Below are 14,615 nucleotides of genomic sequence, written 5' to 3'. Positions count from 1 at the left end.
TTGCTTCCAAAAGTAAGTAGGTATATCTAGCTGTCTCATAATATGTTCTGATAGAATGGCTGGTCCTGCACTTTGTAAAAACCCAGCGTGCATTCGGCGAATATTGGAAAAAGGTCTTGGTTCCTTTCTAAACATAACAATGTGAATGCAAAGCGGACTCGGGCCACAAAATAGGTGAAGTGAACTGGCAAAAGAGTTGAGTCCTCATTCATAGGCAAGGGCAGTGTGAATACAAAGAGAACCAAGGTATTTTGCTTTTTTTTCCACCCGAGAGTTCACTTTAAAGAGGACTGAGATGGGTTCTTTTAAAGAGGACTGAGATGGGTTCTTTTAAAGAGGACTATATGTGAAAAACACCCTGAAATGAAGAATGACAGTTCTCATGATGTGATCACTGCATTCTACTCGGGACATGCATTAATTAACTAAGGTTAGAACAAGTATTTTTCAGATTCACTCTGACAGTATCATCAGCTTAATTTGATATAGCCAATAAACCCAATGCACCCTAGAAAATAAAGAGTAAATTGATGCAATTAAGAACGATAATTTCCTTTTAACAGCTTTCGAGAAACACATTTTTTTTCACTGACAGTGACATCAGAGCTTTTTGATTAGAGCATGAGAATAAAAAATTCCCTAATTTACTATGAAGATCTCAACATCTATTACACTGTGAAGTGACTTTGATGCTAACACTATCAGATGAAATTATGACAATAAATGGGGAATGCAACGTGGGATAGTCACTAGCTGGTGAGGAAATGCCTGGCAGCAAAGCCTGGACATAGCACATCGCAGCACATAAGGGCTCAGTTTTGGATCAGTTACTTTGTTGTGACCAAGGCTTCCCAAGTGTCCAGACAGTGGAGCCGAGATTGAAAAGACCACATTGTAGCTGTCACTACCGATTCCGGCCCAGAGCTATTACCCTGCCTGGAGAAAAGGTTAAGAACATCCTCCACTTGAGAAGTGCCAAAACCTATTGACAGATGTGCACTGGCATACAGAGAAATCATGCCTGCACTGTGGTTATGCCTCAGTTTTCTAACTATTGATATAACTTCTCATAACATTTACCGAACAAAAAACCTCAAAGCATCTCACCAACACCTACTTTATGAGAAAGCTCTTTCAGTGCAGCTCAAAAGCTGAGAGCTTCAACCCTCCACCTTACAGTGTGGGCAGTTCTGGCAGAGACACGTGCAGAACGACACCGACTGAGAGTGCAACAGTTATCAATAGAGCCAAATCTCCACGGCTGAGAAAGTTGACTCTTGCCCACCTCTGTTTTATTGAAGAGTCCACAATGTCCACAATATCTTCCAGGTCTCAGTGCATTAAAGGGGATGATCTCGATACAGCTTTAGCCACTTCAGGGTAATGCAAATCACTTTAATATGTTAAGAAGATTAAACTGGATAAATGTCTAGATACATGTTTTTTTAAAGCCACATAAACCGCTCTGGTGTTTTTATTTAGGGAGGGGAGGTGTGTGCGTCAGTTCAGACGATCAACACAAACCCTCCAAAATCTCACGCCATTGGCTGAGGAAAATAAGGCTTATTCGAGATTTTGCATTTTAAGCTTCTTGGATATAAGACCATCCCACTTCTTTCTTATTATTTTAACACCAACCCTTAGGACAACAAAACACAGGTCACAATCTCATATCTCCGTTATGCTACTCTTTAATTTGATTTGGTTGTCTTGTCTTATCCTGCCTGTGCCAATATATGGTCTTAATTTTGACCATGAAATGTTGGTATTTTCAAAGGGTTCATAATCTATTGGTAAAAGTACGAGAGATATCTAAGTAGGTATGGTGAAAGGAATATGGAAATGATATCCCTTAGTAGCTTAAACTTTTAATGATACTTTAGATAAAAGTATTATCCTGTCACACTTAGTAGCTTAAACTTTTAATGATGCTTTAGATAAAAGTATTATCCTGTCAGAGTATGTGCCATATTTCTATAGTTTTGAAATCTGGTAAATTCACTACAACTATTTCAATAAACATTGGATTTGCACATGTGTTTTCATTGGTTGATTGGTTTCCCTGGCAATGATTTTGGCTTATCAAAATCAAAATCATGTTTTCCATTTATTACTGAGATATATCAAATTCAATCAGGTGATCAGGTATGTTCCCAACGCAGGATTTATTGTCAATCCTTTTCTATCAGATGAATTGTGGAACTGAGAAGGTGTCTGCCTGTCAGTATGCTATTCTGTTAAACATAGAAACTGCGCTCAAAATTGTTGAGTGTGAAAATGAAAGGGAGAAATGGAACAAAAATAATGTAAAGGGATTAACCAATAATTTGCATACCATTTCCACCTCTTCCAAACCACAGGATCAGAGGAATGACAAGAAGGTGATGGCTGCTAAGTCGTATCACCAACTGCATTCTCTGGAGAGGAACAAAGCCAGCTCAGATCAATCAGAGTTTTCTTTTAAATAAGAGATGGATTAATTTAACATAATCATGTCTTGGTCACCACTCTCGGAACAGATAGACAATAAACAGATAAATATTGGCCTATCAAAGCTACCTCCTTAATTGGACAAGGGAAAGAGATGTTCTTATTTCAATTAGACAAATCTTCCCGCTCTACAAACTCTTAACTTTCCGTACAGTGCAGTACATGAACACAATACAGAAATTACAACCCAATTTGAGGCAGGTGCATAACAAGTTGAGTGGAGAGTTTTTTGCCCTCATTTCACTCAAGTACATTTCATCCACCTTTCATGTAAGCACTGGGGTTATCATTTCATAAACTAACGTCTCTGAAAGAGAACGAGTTAGTCCTGCTTTCAAAACTTCCACTTGTTTCCAAAATGAATTGGGTTCAAAATTGCTGTTAAAAACTATTTTAACATAAATAATAACTTTATTCTACATTTCGGATGAAGTCTATACTAGCAAACACTGGTCAATTGTAGCAAAAAGATACTCCAAATAAAGAACCCACAAAACGGAGTTGAGACAATAACATCACCAGGGGAGATGAGGATGTTCTTAAAGAAGGTGAATCAGAGGATTGGGACAGAACTGTAACTAAACCTAAAGCTGGACTACGGATGAGAAGCACATTACAATTTTGGAAAAATTCCACAGAGCCAAAGCTTCCTCGTAGGCTGTTAACTTTATATTCTTTAACTCTGTCATCACTCAGAAATGTGAGTGACACACTCAAAGGGAAAGTTTAAATCCAATAGTTCTGTCTGAATAGAGAAGAGACGCCTTGGAGAAAGGTACAGTATAAGACAAAAGGAGGCACTAGCATGAAAGAGTCTGAATAAAACAAGCATGATTTGAAATGTCACTGTTGGATTTCACAGCACTGCTCAGTGAGGCCACAGACAACTAACTAAAAACATCTTGAACTTATATGACATTTTTGGGCACATTTCATGAGCCTAACGCCAGACTGAAGGTGACAGAATCCTTACAGAATCCTTAGTGCTATTTACTAAAGGTGGCTGAGGTTGCTGCTGTGGTCTAGCTACAACGCTAGATGGTTTCTGTGCCCTCATATAAATAGATATTTAATCTTGTATGTTTATCCTAGCATCCACAGCAGCAAATGCACTTTCCTGTGCCGATTATGAATCTCTGTTCAAACAGATCTGAGAGTCAATGTATATGAACTGACTGAAACGGAAAGATGGTACTTCCATTTGAATAATATTGACAGAGACCACAGGTTGAGCACTGACTGTCTTTTCATCCTCCTCCTTCAGTTGTCTTTGCTCTTGATTATTTCTGTTTTCCCACCAAAATTAAGCAAAACTGATCATTATGAAAAGGCATGACCAGGGTTATGATAGCAGCCAAGATTTGGAAAATATTCCATTTAGTCCAGGATTTACAACATGTTGTGTATCAAGTATCACTTTCACATGACTTTCCCCTCTTATACTGCTGCTTGCACACTAACCTGGCCTTAGCCATTCACACCACATGGGTATTCCCCTGATCTTCTCTTATCCCCGCATGGTGATAAAACACAACTCCATGGTAATTGAAATTATATTTTACTCAAATCCACTGTGTAATACTGTTTTACTACACGAGCTCCTATCACTATGCAAAAGAGAGGGAAGGAGAAAGAAAAAGAAAGAAAGAATAGAGAGGATACTGGCAGTAATGTATCAACAGGACAAGTCATAATGATTGAGTGGGTGAGTGTGTGAGTGATAGAGAAAGAGAGAGGAGAAGAGAGAGATAAAGAGAGGAGTGGAGAGAGAGAAGAATACAGAGAGGTCAAGAGGGGTAAATGAGCAGGTTGGAGTTTCACCACAGCGCACACCTCACCTCAACCCAACACAGTGGCCCACTCACCAAGGACAAACTTCATAGCATGGCAGCCTGTGTTAACCTATCTGGGCTTTGTAGTATGGGGGGGGCTGTACAGAATTTACATTTGACACAACATGTAAATCATTCATCTTTGTGGAAACTCGGATTATGTGGCTTATTGCCTCTCAACATTCAACTGATTATGCATAATCAATCCTGCGCTTCTGGTAAGAGAGGTTGTAATTCTTTACTCTTCAGAGCCTCGCATGAATCATACATGTTGCGTAAGAATGGACGATGACTGAATAAATTGGGTCACGGGTCAGCTTAACAAGGTTGTTGTTATGACAAACTGGAACATTAGCTAGGGAAATAAACACCCTGAATCTTGGCTAAATGAGCTGGTGTAATCCTACCAGCCAACTACACCCACCTGATGACACTGGATTTACAACTAGACAGACATCACGTTTCATTTGCAGACCTTGGGTCTCATGTAATGATAACTAATAGTATGCAAAGTGTCTTTAGACGTCTAAATATACATCCCTGACTCTTCCACTGAATGAGGACAATCGCCTACAGAAATTAAAATCCCTGTCTCTGCGCTCTCACATCCCCAACAGGAAGATCTTTCAGGAATCCTGCATGGGTGGACGTGTAGGCTTTCCTGGGAATGACAGGGTCTGTTGGAGAGGAACCCCACCCTCGCGTTCTCCACCATGCCAAGGCTGTTGAGAGTGGGCAGCTAGCACTGAGACGGCAGCCTGTCGTGGGCACTGCCAGGCTTAATGCTGCCCTGTCGTCATCAGAGGCTTGCAGAAAAGAACACTGAGATTCACCAAGAAAAGAGGAGGGGGATCGTCACATTTAAATCCTCTCTTAACGCCCCCACATGGTTTAGCCAAGCGTAACAAATCATTCACACAGAGTGAGACAGAGAAAGAGAGAGAAAAAGATATTAGCAGCAGTAAGCAAGCTCAAGAGATCATAGTGAGGCAGTTCTAATCGTAGTAATGGTTTAAGCCCTCATACCCTCCACCAGATGCAAGAAAGTCTCCACAAAAACTAAAATCCCCCATGCCTAAGACTGTGCCCTGTGGCTCTGGGCCCTCCTCAAAAAACAAACTCCACAACTGACATTTTAGAATACCAAAGAAGTGAAGAGAACTCCAGTGGGAAGATTTGCTTAAGAAAAGCTGAAGAAATGTATTTACAATCTTACAGTTACTGTAAGTTGATACACAACGGATACCTTAATGCAAAGCTCACAAGATCAAGTAGTGTAGCTGCACAAGAGGCTACATCAAGTCTTAACCAGGTCTAATGGATTGACGGTGGTGAGCCAACAAATGTTTTCCATTGTAACTTGTACCATTATAGCAATAGATGGTGAATGTCATCCACATAACAGCAAAACACTTGTTGTGTGTGTTTAATGGCCCATGGTGTTATAAAGACTAGCATTCTGTGGAATAGATTGAAGTATACCATTCCCAAGGGGATTCTGTGATTCTAATATATTTTATCATTAAGTGATAAACATAACTTCAATCACTCCTAAGGAGTTTGGCTATAGTCCGCTCTTGACCCTCATTTTTAATTTATTTTTTACCTTTATTTAACTAGGCAAGTCAGTTAAGAACAAATTCTCATTTTCAATGATGACCTAGGAACAGTGGGTTAACTGCTCAGGGCCATAACAACAGAATTTTACCTAGTCAGCTCGGGGATCCGGTCTTGCAACCTTTTAGTTACTAGTCCAACGCTCTAATCATGAGGCTACCTGCCACCCTAAAGTCATTAAGACTTTATGACTTCAAAAAAGTTAAATATAAAGAAATGTGTCACAGCACTTAGGTTTTTAAATCTACAGCCAACTGAAACAAACTCCTAGTGCTATCAACAAGCATTTCACCTCATCATGTTATATCATTACTACTTCACATCCACATAATAGATGCTTATGGTGATTTACGGCTCAATTAGTCATTTCAAAATGCATTGCAAAAACATATAGACAGCCTTTCCGAATGGGAAACTAAGTTCAAGTTATTTGGTGAATCATTACTTTATAGCCCAGGACAAGGAAATATGTTGTTTCTGTGCGCCTTTGCTTTTGTTTCTGGTAATAAAAGCCTATTTAGAGGCATGGTTGGCTGGGCTTCTTCCCATTCTGCTCCATTACAATTACTCAGCAGGCTAGCATCGGGGTAATGAAGAGGGTGTCACAGTGGGCGGGCCTGACAGTGACTGACCGCTGCTCTGGAGCTCTGTTCTGTTCCTCAGCCACTGGCTGCTGTAACGGTCCCTAACGGCACTGCTGGCAGCACTACAGTGACAGCAAGCAGACTGGCTGTAGACCTACCTACCTACCTACCGCAGAATAAACACGTGTGCAGTACAGTAGTACACAACCTCCATGAACCCTCCTGCTCAAGCCTCAGGTAGTACTGTATGTGTTTTTAAAAGTGTCAGGGAAAAAGGGAATTACATTTCAAAGCCCAGTAAATAAAGTTTGTATTGATTTGATATAACATGTAATCTGTTTTGCTGTCTTCTACCAAAAGGGAATCATGTAAGACAGCATTATAGATAATACGACCATACATCAATTGGAGTTTGGCCGACATAAGGGCAATAGATCATGTTCAAGCTAGACTGCTTAGCTCTGGAATTTATAAACTACCTCCTAAATCGAGGTGGCTTTCAATTTTAGTTTTTGATTTAAAGATATGAGATTTTGTCAGAGTTGATTTTGTTTCATCTTTAGTTTCACAAGGGGCTCTAGATTTTGAACTCCATCTCTCAAACTGAACCACACATGCCATTGGGTCCATTACAAAAGTAATGCATTGCTCATCGGTACACCTTGCAGGTCTTCACACCTGTTCAAACCATTGTTTCTTTTTACTGTGACATTAAGAGCGATTGATAAACTGTATTTTGTTCCCTATCACATCACGTCTTTATCTTTGGTGCTAATGCCGAATGCATTTAAAATATGAGTAGGCTAATGCTTATCAAGGGATGTGCTGGTGGTGTCACCTTTTGTGACATGATAAATGACAGTACGATTATTCCATAGTTTGCCAGTATATTAAATTTAAAAAATATTATTTCCACATTGTACTTTGAAAATCTGCAGATTTTCTATGCGCATTTTGCAACTCTGAGTGAAATCCATACTGATAATACAGTAATAAATTAATGAATGCTGTTACATACACCGGTCTCTACTATTTTAAAGCATATTATACCAGATCTTAGTGATTTAGTGAATCATACTGTATATTCCACTGATTTTATTCCAGTAAAATAAAAATGTTCTATGATTGAATAACTGAATAATCTGTATCTATCACAGAAAACAAATAATACAGTGATCAATTTATTTGCCTATTGTACTGTAGTGAGCAGAAACAATAGATAACTGAAAACATTATTTCATTATTAGCTCTACGATTTAGATAACTTAATTTAAAAAATAATCAACATTTAATCATCAGTAATTTAAGTCTGTATATAACACATCAAATCTATAGAAAAGATGATTTCAAATCACAATGCATCTTCAGCATTTAGGCTAAGAAACATTTGTGTCAAATATAGGGTGCTTGCACCACCCTCTGGTCAACATTGGTTATAACAACACTGACAAAGGAGAAGAACGTAAAGAAAGGCCTCAGAGACAAACCAGAGTGAAAAATAGTGACAAGCCTAATGTTGTATCATTAATTAAAGAGTTTGATGAATATGTTTATTGTACACACCGAAGACAACAAAATTGCTCATCATCACTGCATTCACTGACTGAGGCCTGAATAATTATTATAACAATTTGACTTGATCTATTTCTATGTGCTTTAGTGCGCTCTAGTGTTAAAATAAAGAAGTTAATTCAAATGATATTTTGGAATCCGATGCATTATAGATTCCTCTCACCTTTCTCAGCGCTGGCTAGGCAGTTGTATTTTATCTATGGAGAACCCTGTTCTTTGCTGATCTTCTCTCTGAGTTGACGATCCCCAGGGACGATCAGTCACTTCTAACCCCCCAATGAAGAAAAGGACAGTTGTTTACTTACACAAGGCAGTCATCTTCCAATCTCATCCCTGAGTAATGCAGGATCATAGAATGTCTGCATTGGTAAAGGGCATGGCATTTTCAGATTAGATCATCCCAAGAAGATACAGTGCTTACTTGCACAAAGAAGCATCCAATGGGCTCATTGTCAGAGTCTGGCCTGATCCCTGCAACCTGATGCACCTCAGAAAGCCCAGCAGCCACAGAGAGTTCGAACACTTTGGACCACATGCAGCATCATAGCCTGTCAGCAACAACAGATGACTGGAGATGTGTCAGTTGAGATCGTTCACTCACGTCCTGCTTGGCTATTGGACAAGTTTCAATATACAAAGTCATAAACGGGGACATCCATGTGCAGGCTGCTACTTTAGATTTATTATAACACTATTTACACATTTCAAGAACACATGCTACAGAACTCCAGATGTACAGCTCTTAACAAACAATACAAACATCTGTAACTCTCCAGAACACCAAAAATAAATACCTGTTGACGAGGGAAAATGTCAGACCAGGCTATTAACACTGAGAAAACATTTCAATAGAAGGCTTCTTTATATCTATGCAATTGATTGTGCAGCAGATTCTTGTCCTGGTGCTGCTACAAGCTCCCTTTGGTTTGTGCTTCTCTGCAGCAGTAATATAGCACCTATGGTAAAGAGTTTCAAAAGTTCGGAGTTATAACTTTTCTTTTAATCTAGTCATAATATATTTTCAATTTTTAACACCTGATGTTGTCTACTCATCTACGCATATGAGCTGTGTAGGTCTACATGTCATACCCCCATAATGTAATTCAGTGAAAATTGAAGAAGGCTATCAGTCTACATAATGAAGTGTGCATTTATGGTTTTAACAACACTATGTCCTGCATAATGCACAAAATCAGCTATTATCTATGCTGAAATATGTACAGCTAAAAGCTTGTTTTATTTTCTCGGCCATATTATAACAGGCAGTCTAAAAAAGAATTGGCCATTATCTATGCTTTTGATTTATAATCCAACTTTTAATGCCCACACCAAGTCAATACCATCCATTGAAATGATAATACTGGTATTTCTCCACAGTGGAGTTCATGATCAGAAAACAAATTAGAATTGGTATTCTCTGCATTCATTTGATGGGGGTGTGCTGAATTTTCCAACCGATGAGTATGTTTTCTAGTGGGCTTGTCATTGTGTTAATCTATTGGTGTGATCTTAGAATGGTAAAAAATGGTTTACTACTAAACATTCCATTCAGAGCATGAAAATAATAAACCTAAACACTAACTAAACTAACAAAAGCAGAGCTCACGATTCTCTCAAGTGTACACACATTGATTCCATACTCAGATATGTACAATTACATATACACAAAGCCTTCAGTACCATGGTACGTTGACATCTTTAGTACACACAAACTAGAGACCACAGTAACACTATCTACAGTCGATGTCTCACACACACTATACATTAAGGCATGAGGTGTCTTCTTGGATGCAGTGCATCAAATGCATTTCAACCACAGCATGTAAATGTCAATTGTCAAGTGGAATGGATTAAACTAATGGAAAGAATTAGGCCCAAATCAAAACATCAAATGATCTAAGGGTACATTCTATAAAACATACGATTTACACAATATTTCAAAGTGAGACAGTGGTTAATTGATGCAACATTTACCAGTCAAAAAAAATAGAGGACGTTCAACTATTTCAACACAAACCATTTTTCAGTCCAACAATTACAACACAATGAATAATTTCACTATTTGACAAAACAGAACATTGACCACAATCAAGCCTACGTACTCTGATGTACAGTACAATACAGGATGATTCAAATGGTTATGAGTCGGGATGGTATGCCAAGTGACTTATCCTTTCACTAGATACATATGTCAAAACTGCCTTTTTCAATTAGATTATAGCAAAAAAATCACATATGAACTTTATCTAAAAATGTAAAGCTATTTGGCTTGTGCTCCTACCTATACTTCCATTATCTATACCTTAAATTACAGATTATACAGATCAGCCATGTACATGCAGTCAAATTGCATTAAATGAACATTTAAGCAACATTTTGAGATATAATGTTAGCTTTGTAAGTGGAGTCATGGCATTTAAATGACTGGAAAGCTCATTTTGAGGGTGTCATAAGGGATTATAATTTTGAAATGCATGGAGGAGAACAATATCCTACAATTATCCTACAATATCCTACAAAAAGCAATGTCTAGTATCTATAATTATTTTATTGTATTATTTCACAACGAAATGCTTCTCAGTAGCCTACTGTATATTAGCTGGGAGGGTGCTCCAGGTTATATTTTCATTCCCAAGCTGTAGTGCCACTTCTTTTGACTCAAAGCAGTTTGCCTGCATACCATACATGTAACCAGAGGTCAGCACAAGCATTTGGAGAAAAGTGAAAATTACAAATAACTATCCATAAAACAAACAGAAATCTAGTAGACTATCACACTACATTAAGTTGCCCAAATAGCACAAAACAACATGGATTTTTAATTTCTTTGATAATAAATTAGCAGCATTCATAAGTATGTGTATGAAACAAGTAAAGTTTTGTTATACATACATATTATTTCCAGTCAGTTACCACCATCATTCTATAGTAATTCAAGGGCACTGTTATGTAATGGAGACAACTTCATGTAAAGTTTTTTTTTGTAATATATATACACCTGCTGTAAATACTCAATATTCAATGAGCACCATGCTTATAAATCAAAACAATACTGTGGGTCGTCTTCGGTGAAATGACAACAGGGAGATAAACATACACTTCAGATATCTTCACATATCTCTTCAGTGTACATTAAGGCAGGTGTGTCAAACTCATTTTGCCCTGGGTTGGATTGGACTCCCTCGCGGGCTGTATATTTGACACCCCTGCTCTAAGAATTTCAACTCATCTTCCTATCAAACTTGTCTTTTAGTGCTGCTATTATTCTCATCCTATGAGCTCTCCAATCATATTTAGATTGTTTGCAGCATATGTCAGACACCTGTGTACAGTACTGTAGTGGCCTCGGTGCTCTTCTCATCAGGATGCAGAAAACTTGGTAGTGCAAAGCCATTCCATTGTTGCAACAAATAGCTAGTGGTGAGCTTCGTTTGTGTTTGATGGCGTTTCCAAAAGTAAATGCTGAACGATACTCTGTGAATGAGGTTCTCTTGTGTCTTGTCAAAAGATGTTGAATGTGGCTGTGTAAAAGAAAGCCCTTTTCTGGCAAGTAGCCACACGTCACAAGAGCACATCACACTTGGGTTAAAGCAACAACAAAAAATCCCATGACTGAAACTTAAGTTGATGTCAGATTGGCTGGAAAACTTTTTGGCCCAAGGGCTACATTGGGATTTCGAAATTCAACAGAGGACTGCACCGTTTTTTTAATGACCAATTTGTTTGTCAAAATCTATTTGTGGGCCAGAAAAAGGGCAGTTAAATATTTTCTAAAATGTCCATTATAATTTCTACATGCTTTCTATCTAGTTTTAGACATTCAAGTGTGGCCTGGAGTGTTTTTTTTCTCCCCTACACAAAATATGAATTCCCCCCTGCCCTATACATATATACAGTTGAAGTCAGAAGTTTACATACACCTTAGCCAAATACATTTAAACTCGGTTATTCACAATTCCTGACATTTAATCCCAGTAAAAATTCCCTTTTTAGGTCAGTTAGAATCACCACTTTATTTTAAGAATGTGGAATGTCAGAATAATAGTAGAGAGAATATTTATTTCAGGTTTTATTTCATCACATTCCCAGCGGGTCAGAAGTTTACATACACTCAATTAGTATTTGGTAGCATTGCCTTTAAATTGTTTAACTTGGGTCAAACGTTTTGGGTACCTTCCACAAGCTTCCCACAATAAGTTTGGTGAATTTTGGCCCATTCCTCCTGACAGAGCTGGTATAACTGAGTCAGGTTTGTAGGCCTCCTTGCTTACACACACTTTTCAGTTCTACCCACACATTTTCTATGGGATTGAGGTCTGGGCTTTGTGCTACACCAGGAGGAATCGGCCAAAATTCACCCAATTTATTGTGGGAAGCTTGTGGAAGGCTACCCAAAATGTTTGACCCAAGTTAAACAATTTAAAAGCAATGCTACCAAATACTAATTGAGTGTATGTAAACTTCTGACCCACTGGGAATGTGATGAAAGAAATAAAAGCTGAAATAAATCAATTCTCTACTATTACTCTGACATTTCACATTCTTAAAATAAAGTGGTGATCCTAACTGACCTAAGACAGGGGATTTTTACTAGGATTAAATGTCAGGAATTGTGAAAAACTGAGTTTAAATGTATTTGGCTAAGGTGTATGTAAACTTCCGACTTCAACTGTATATACACACATACATAAACTCAGCAAAAAAATAAACGCCCCTTTTTCAGGACCCTGGCTTTCAAAGATAATTGGAAAAATTCCAAATACCTTCACAGATCTTCATTGTACAGGGTTTAAACACTGTTTCCCATGCTTCTTCAATGAACCATAAAGAATTAATGAACATGCACCTGTGGAACGGTCGTTAAGACACTAACAGCTTACAGACGGTAGGCAATTAAGGTCACAGTTATGAAAACTTAGGACACTAAAGAGGCCTTTCTACTGACTCTGAAAACACCAAAAGAAAGATCCTCAGAGTCCCTGCTCATCTGCGTGAACGTGCCTTAGGCATGCTGCAAGGAGGCATGAGGACTGCAGATGTGGCCAGGGAAATAAATTGCAATGTCCTTACTGTGAGACGCTTAAGACAGCGCTACAGGGAGACAGGACGGACAGCTGATCGTACTCGCAGTGGCAGACCACGTGTAACAACACCTGCACAGGATCGGTACATCACCGGCAACAACGTCGCCTATGGGCACAAACCCACCGTCGCTGGACCAGACAGAACTGGCAAAAAGTGCTCTTCACTGATGAGTCGCGGTTTTGTCTCACCAGGGGTGATATTCGGATTCACGTTTATCATTGAAGGAATGAGCGTTACACTAAGGCCTGTACTCTGGAGCGGGATCGATTTGGAGGTGGAAGGTCCGTCATGGTGTTGGGCGGTGTGTCACAGCATCCATCAAACTGAGCTTGTTGTCAATGCAGGCAATCTCAACGCTGTGCGTTAGAGGGAAGACATCCTCCTCCCTCATGTGGTACCCTTCCTGCAGGCTCATCCTGACATGACCCTCCAGCATGACAGTGCCACCAGCCATACTGCTCATTCTGTGCGTGATTTCCTGCAAGACAGGAATGTCAGTGTTCTGCCATTGCCAGCAAAGAGCCCGGATCATAATCCCATTGAGCACGTCTGGGACCTGTTGGATCGGAGGGTGAGGGCTAGGGCCATCCCCCCCCAGAAATGTCCGGGAACTTGCAGGTGCCTTGGTGGAAGAGTGGGGTAACATCTCACAGCAAGAACTGGCAAATCTGGTGCAGTCCATGAGGAGGAGGAGTACTTAATGCAGCTGGTGGCCACATGAGAAACTGACTGTTACTTTTGATTTTGACCCCCCCTTTGTTCAGGGACACATTATTCAATTTCTGTTAGTCACATGTCTGTGGAACTTGTTCAGTTTATATGTCTCAGTTGTTGAATCTTATGTTCATACACATATTAAGTTTGCTGAAAATAAACGCAGTTGACGTTTCTTTTTTTTTGCTGAGATATTTACACACACACAGTACCAGTCAAAGGTTTGGAAACACCTACACATTCCAGGTTTTTCTTTATTTTTACTATTTTTTACGTTGTAGAATAATAGTTTAGACAAACTATGGAAATAACACATATGGAATCATGTAGTAAACAACAAAGTGCTAAACAAATCAAAATATATTTTATATTTGACATTCTTCAAAGGAGCCACCCTTTGCCTTGATGACAGCTTTGCACACTCTTGGCATTCTCTCACCCAGCTTCATGAGGTAGTCACCTGGAATGCATTTCAGTTAACAGGTGTGCCTTGTTAAAAGTTAATTTATGGATTTTTTTCCCTTCTTAATGCATTTTAGCCAATCAGTTGTTTTGTGACAAGGTAGAGTTAGTATACATTAGATGGTCTTTTAACAAATGATGGCAAGAACAGCTCAAATAAGCAATGAGAAACGACAGTCCATCATTACTTAAAGAGATGAAGGCCAGTTAATGTAGAAAAATTCAATAACTTTTAAAGTTTCTTCAAGTGCAGTCACAA

This window comes from Salmo trutta, chromosome 9, assembly GCF_901001165.1.
Source record: "Salmo trutta chromosome 9, fSalTru1.1, whole genome shotgun sequence".
Classification (NCBI taxonomy): domain Eukaryota; kingdom Metazoa; phylum Chordata; class Actinopteri; order Salmoniformes; family Salmonidae; genus Salmo; species Salmo trutta.
This window is presented reverse-complemented; position numbering follows the sequence as displayed.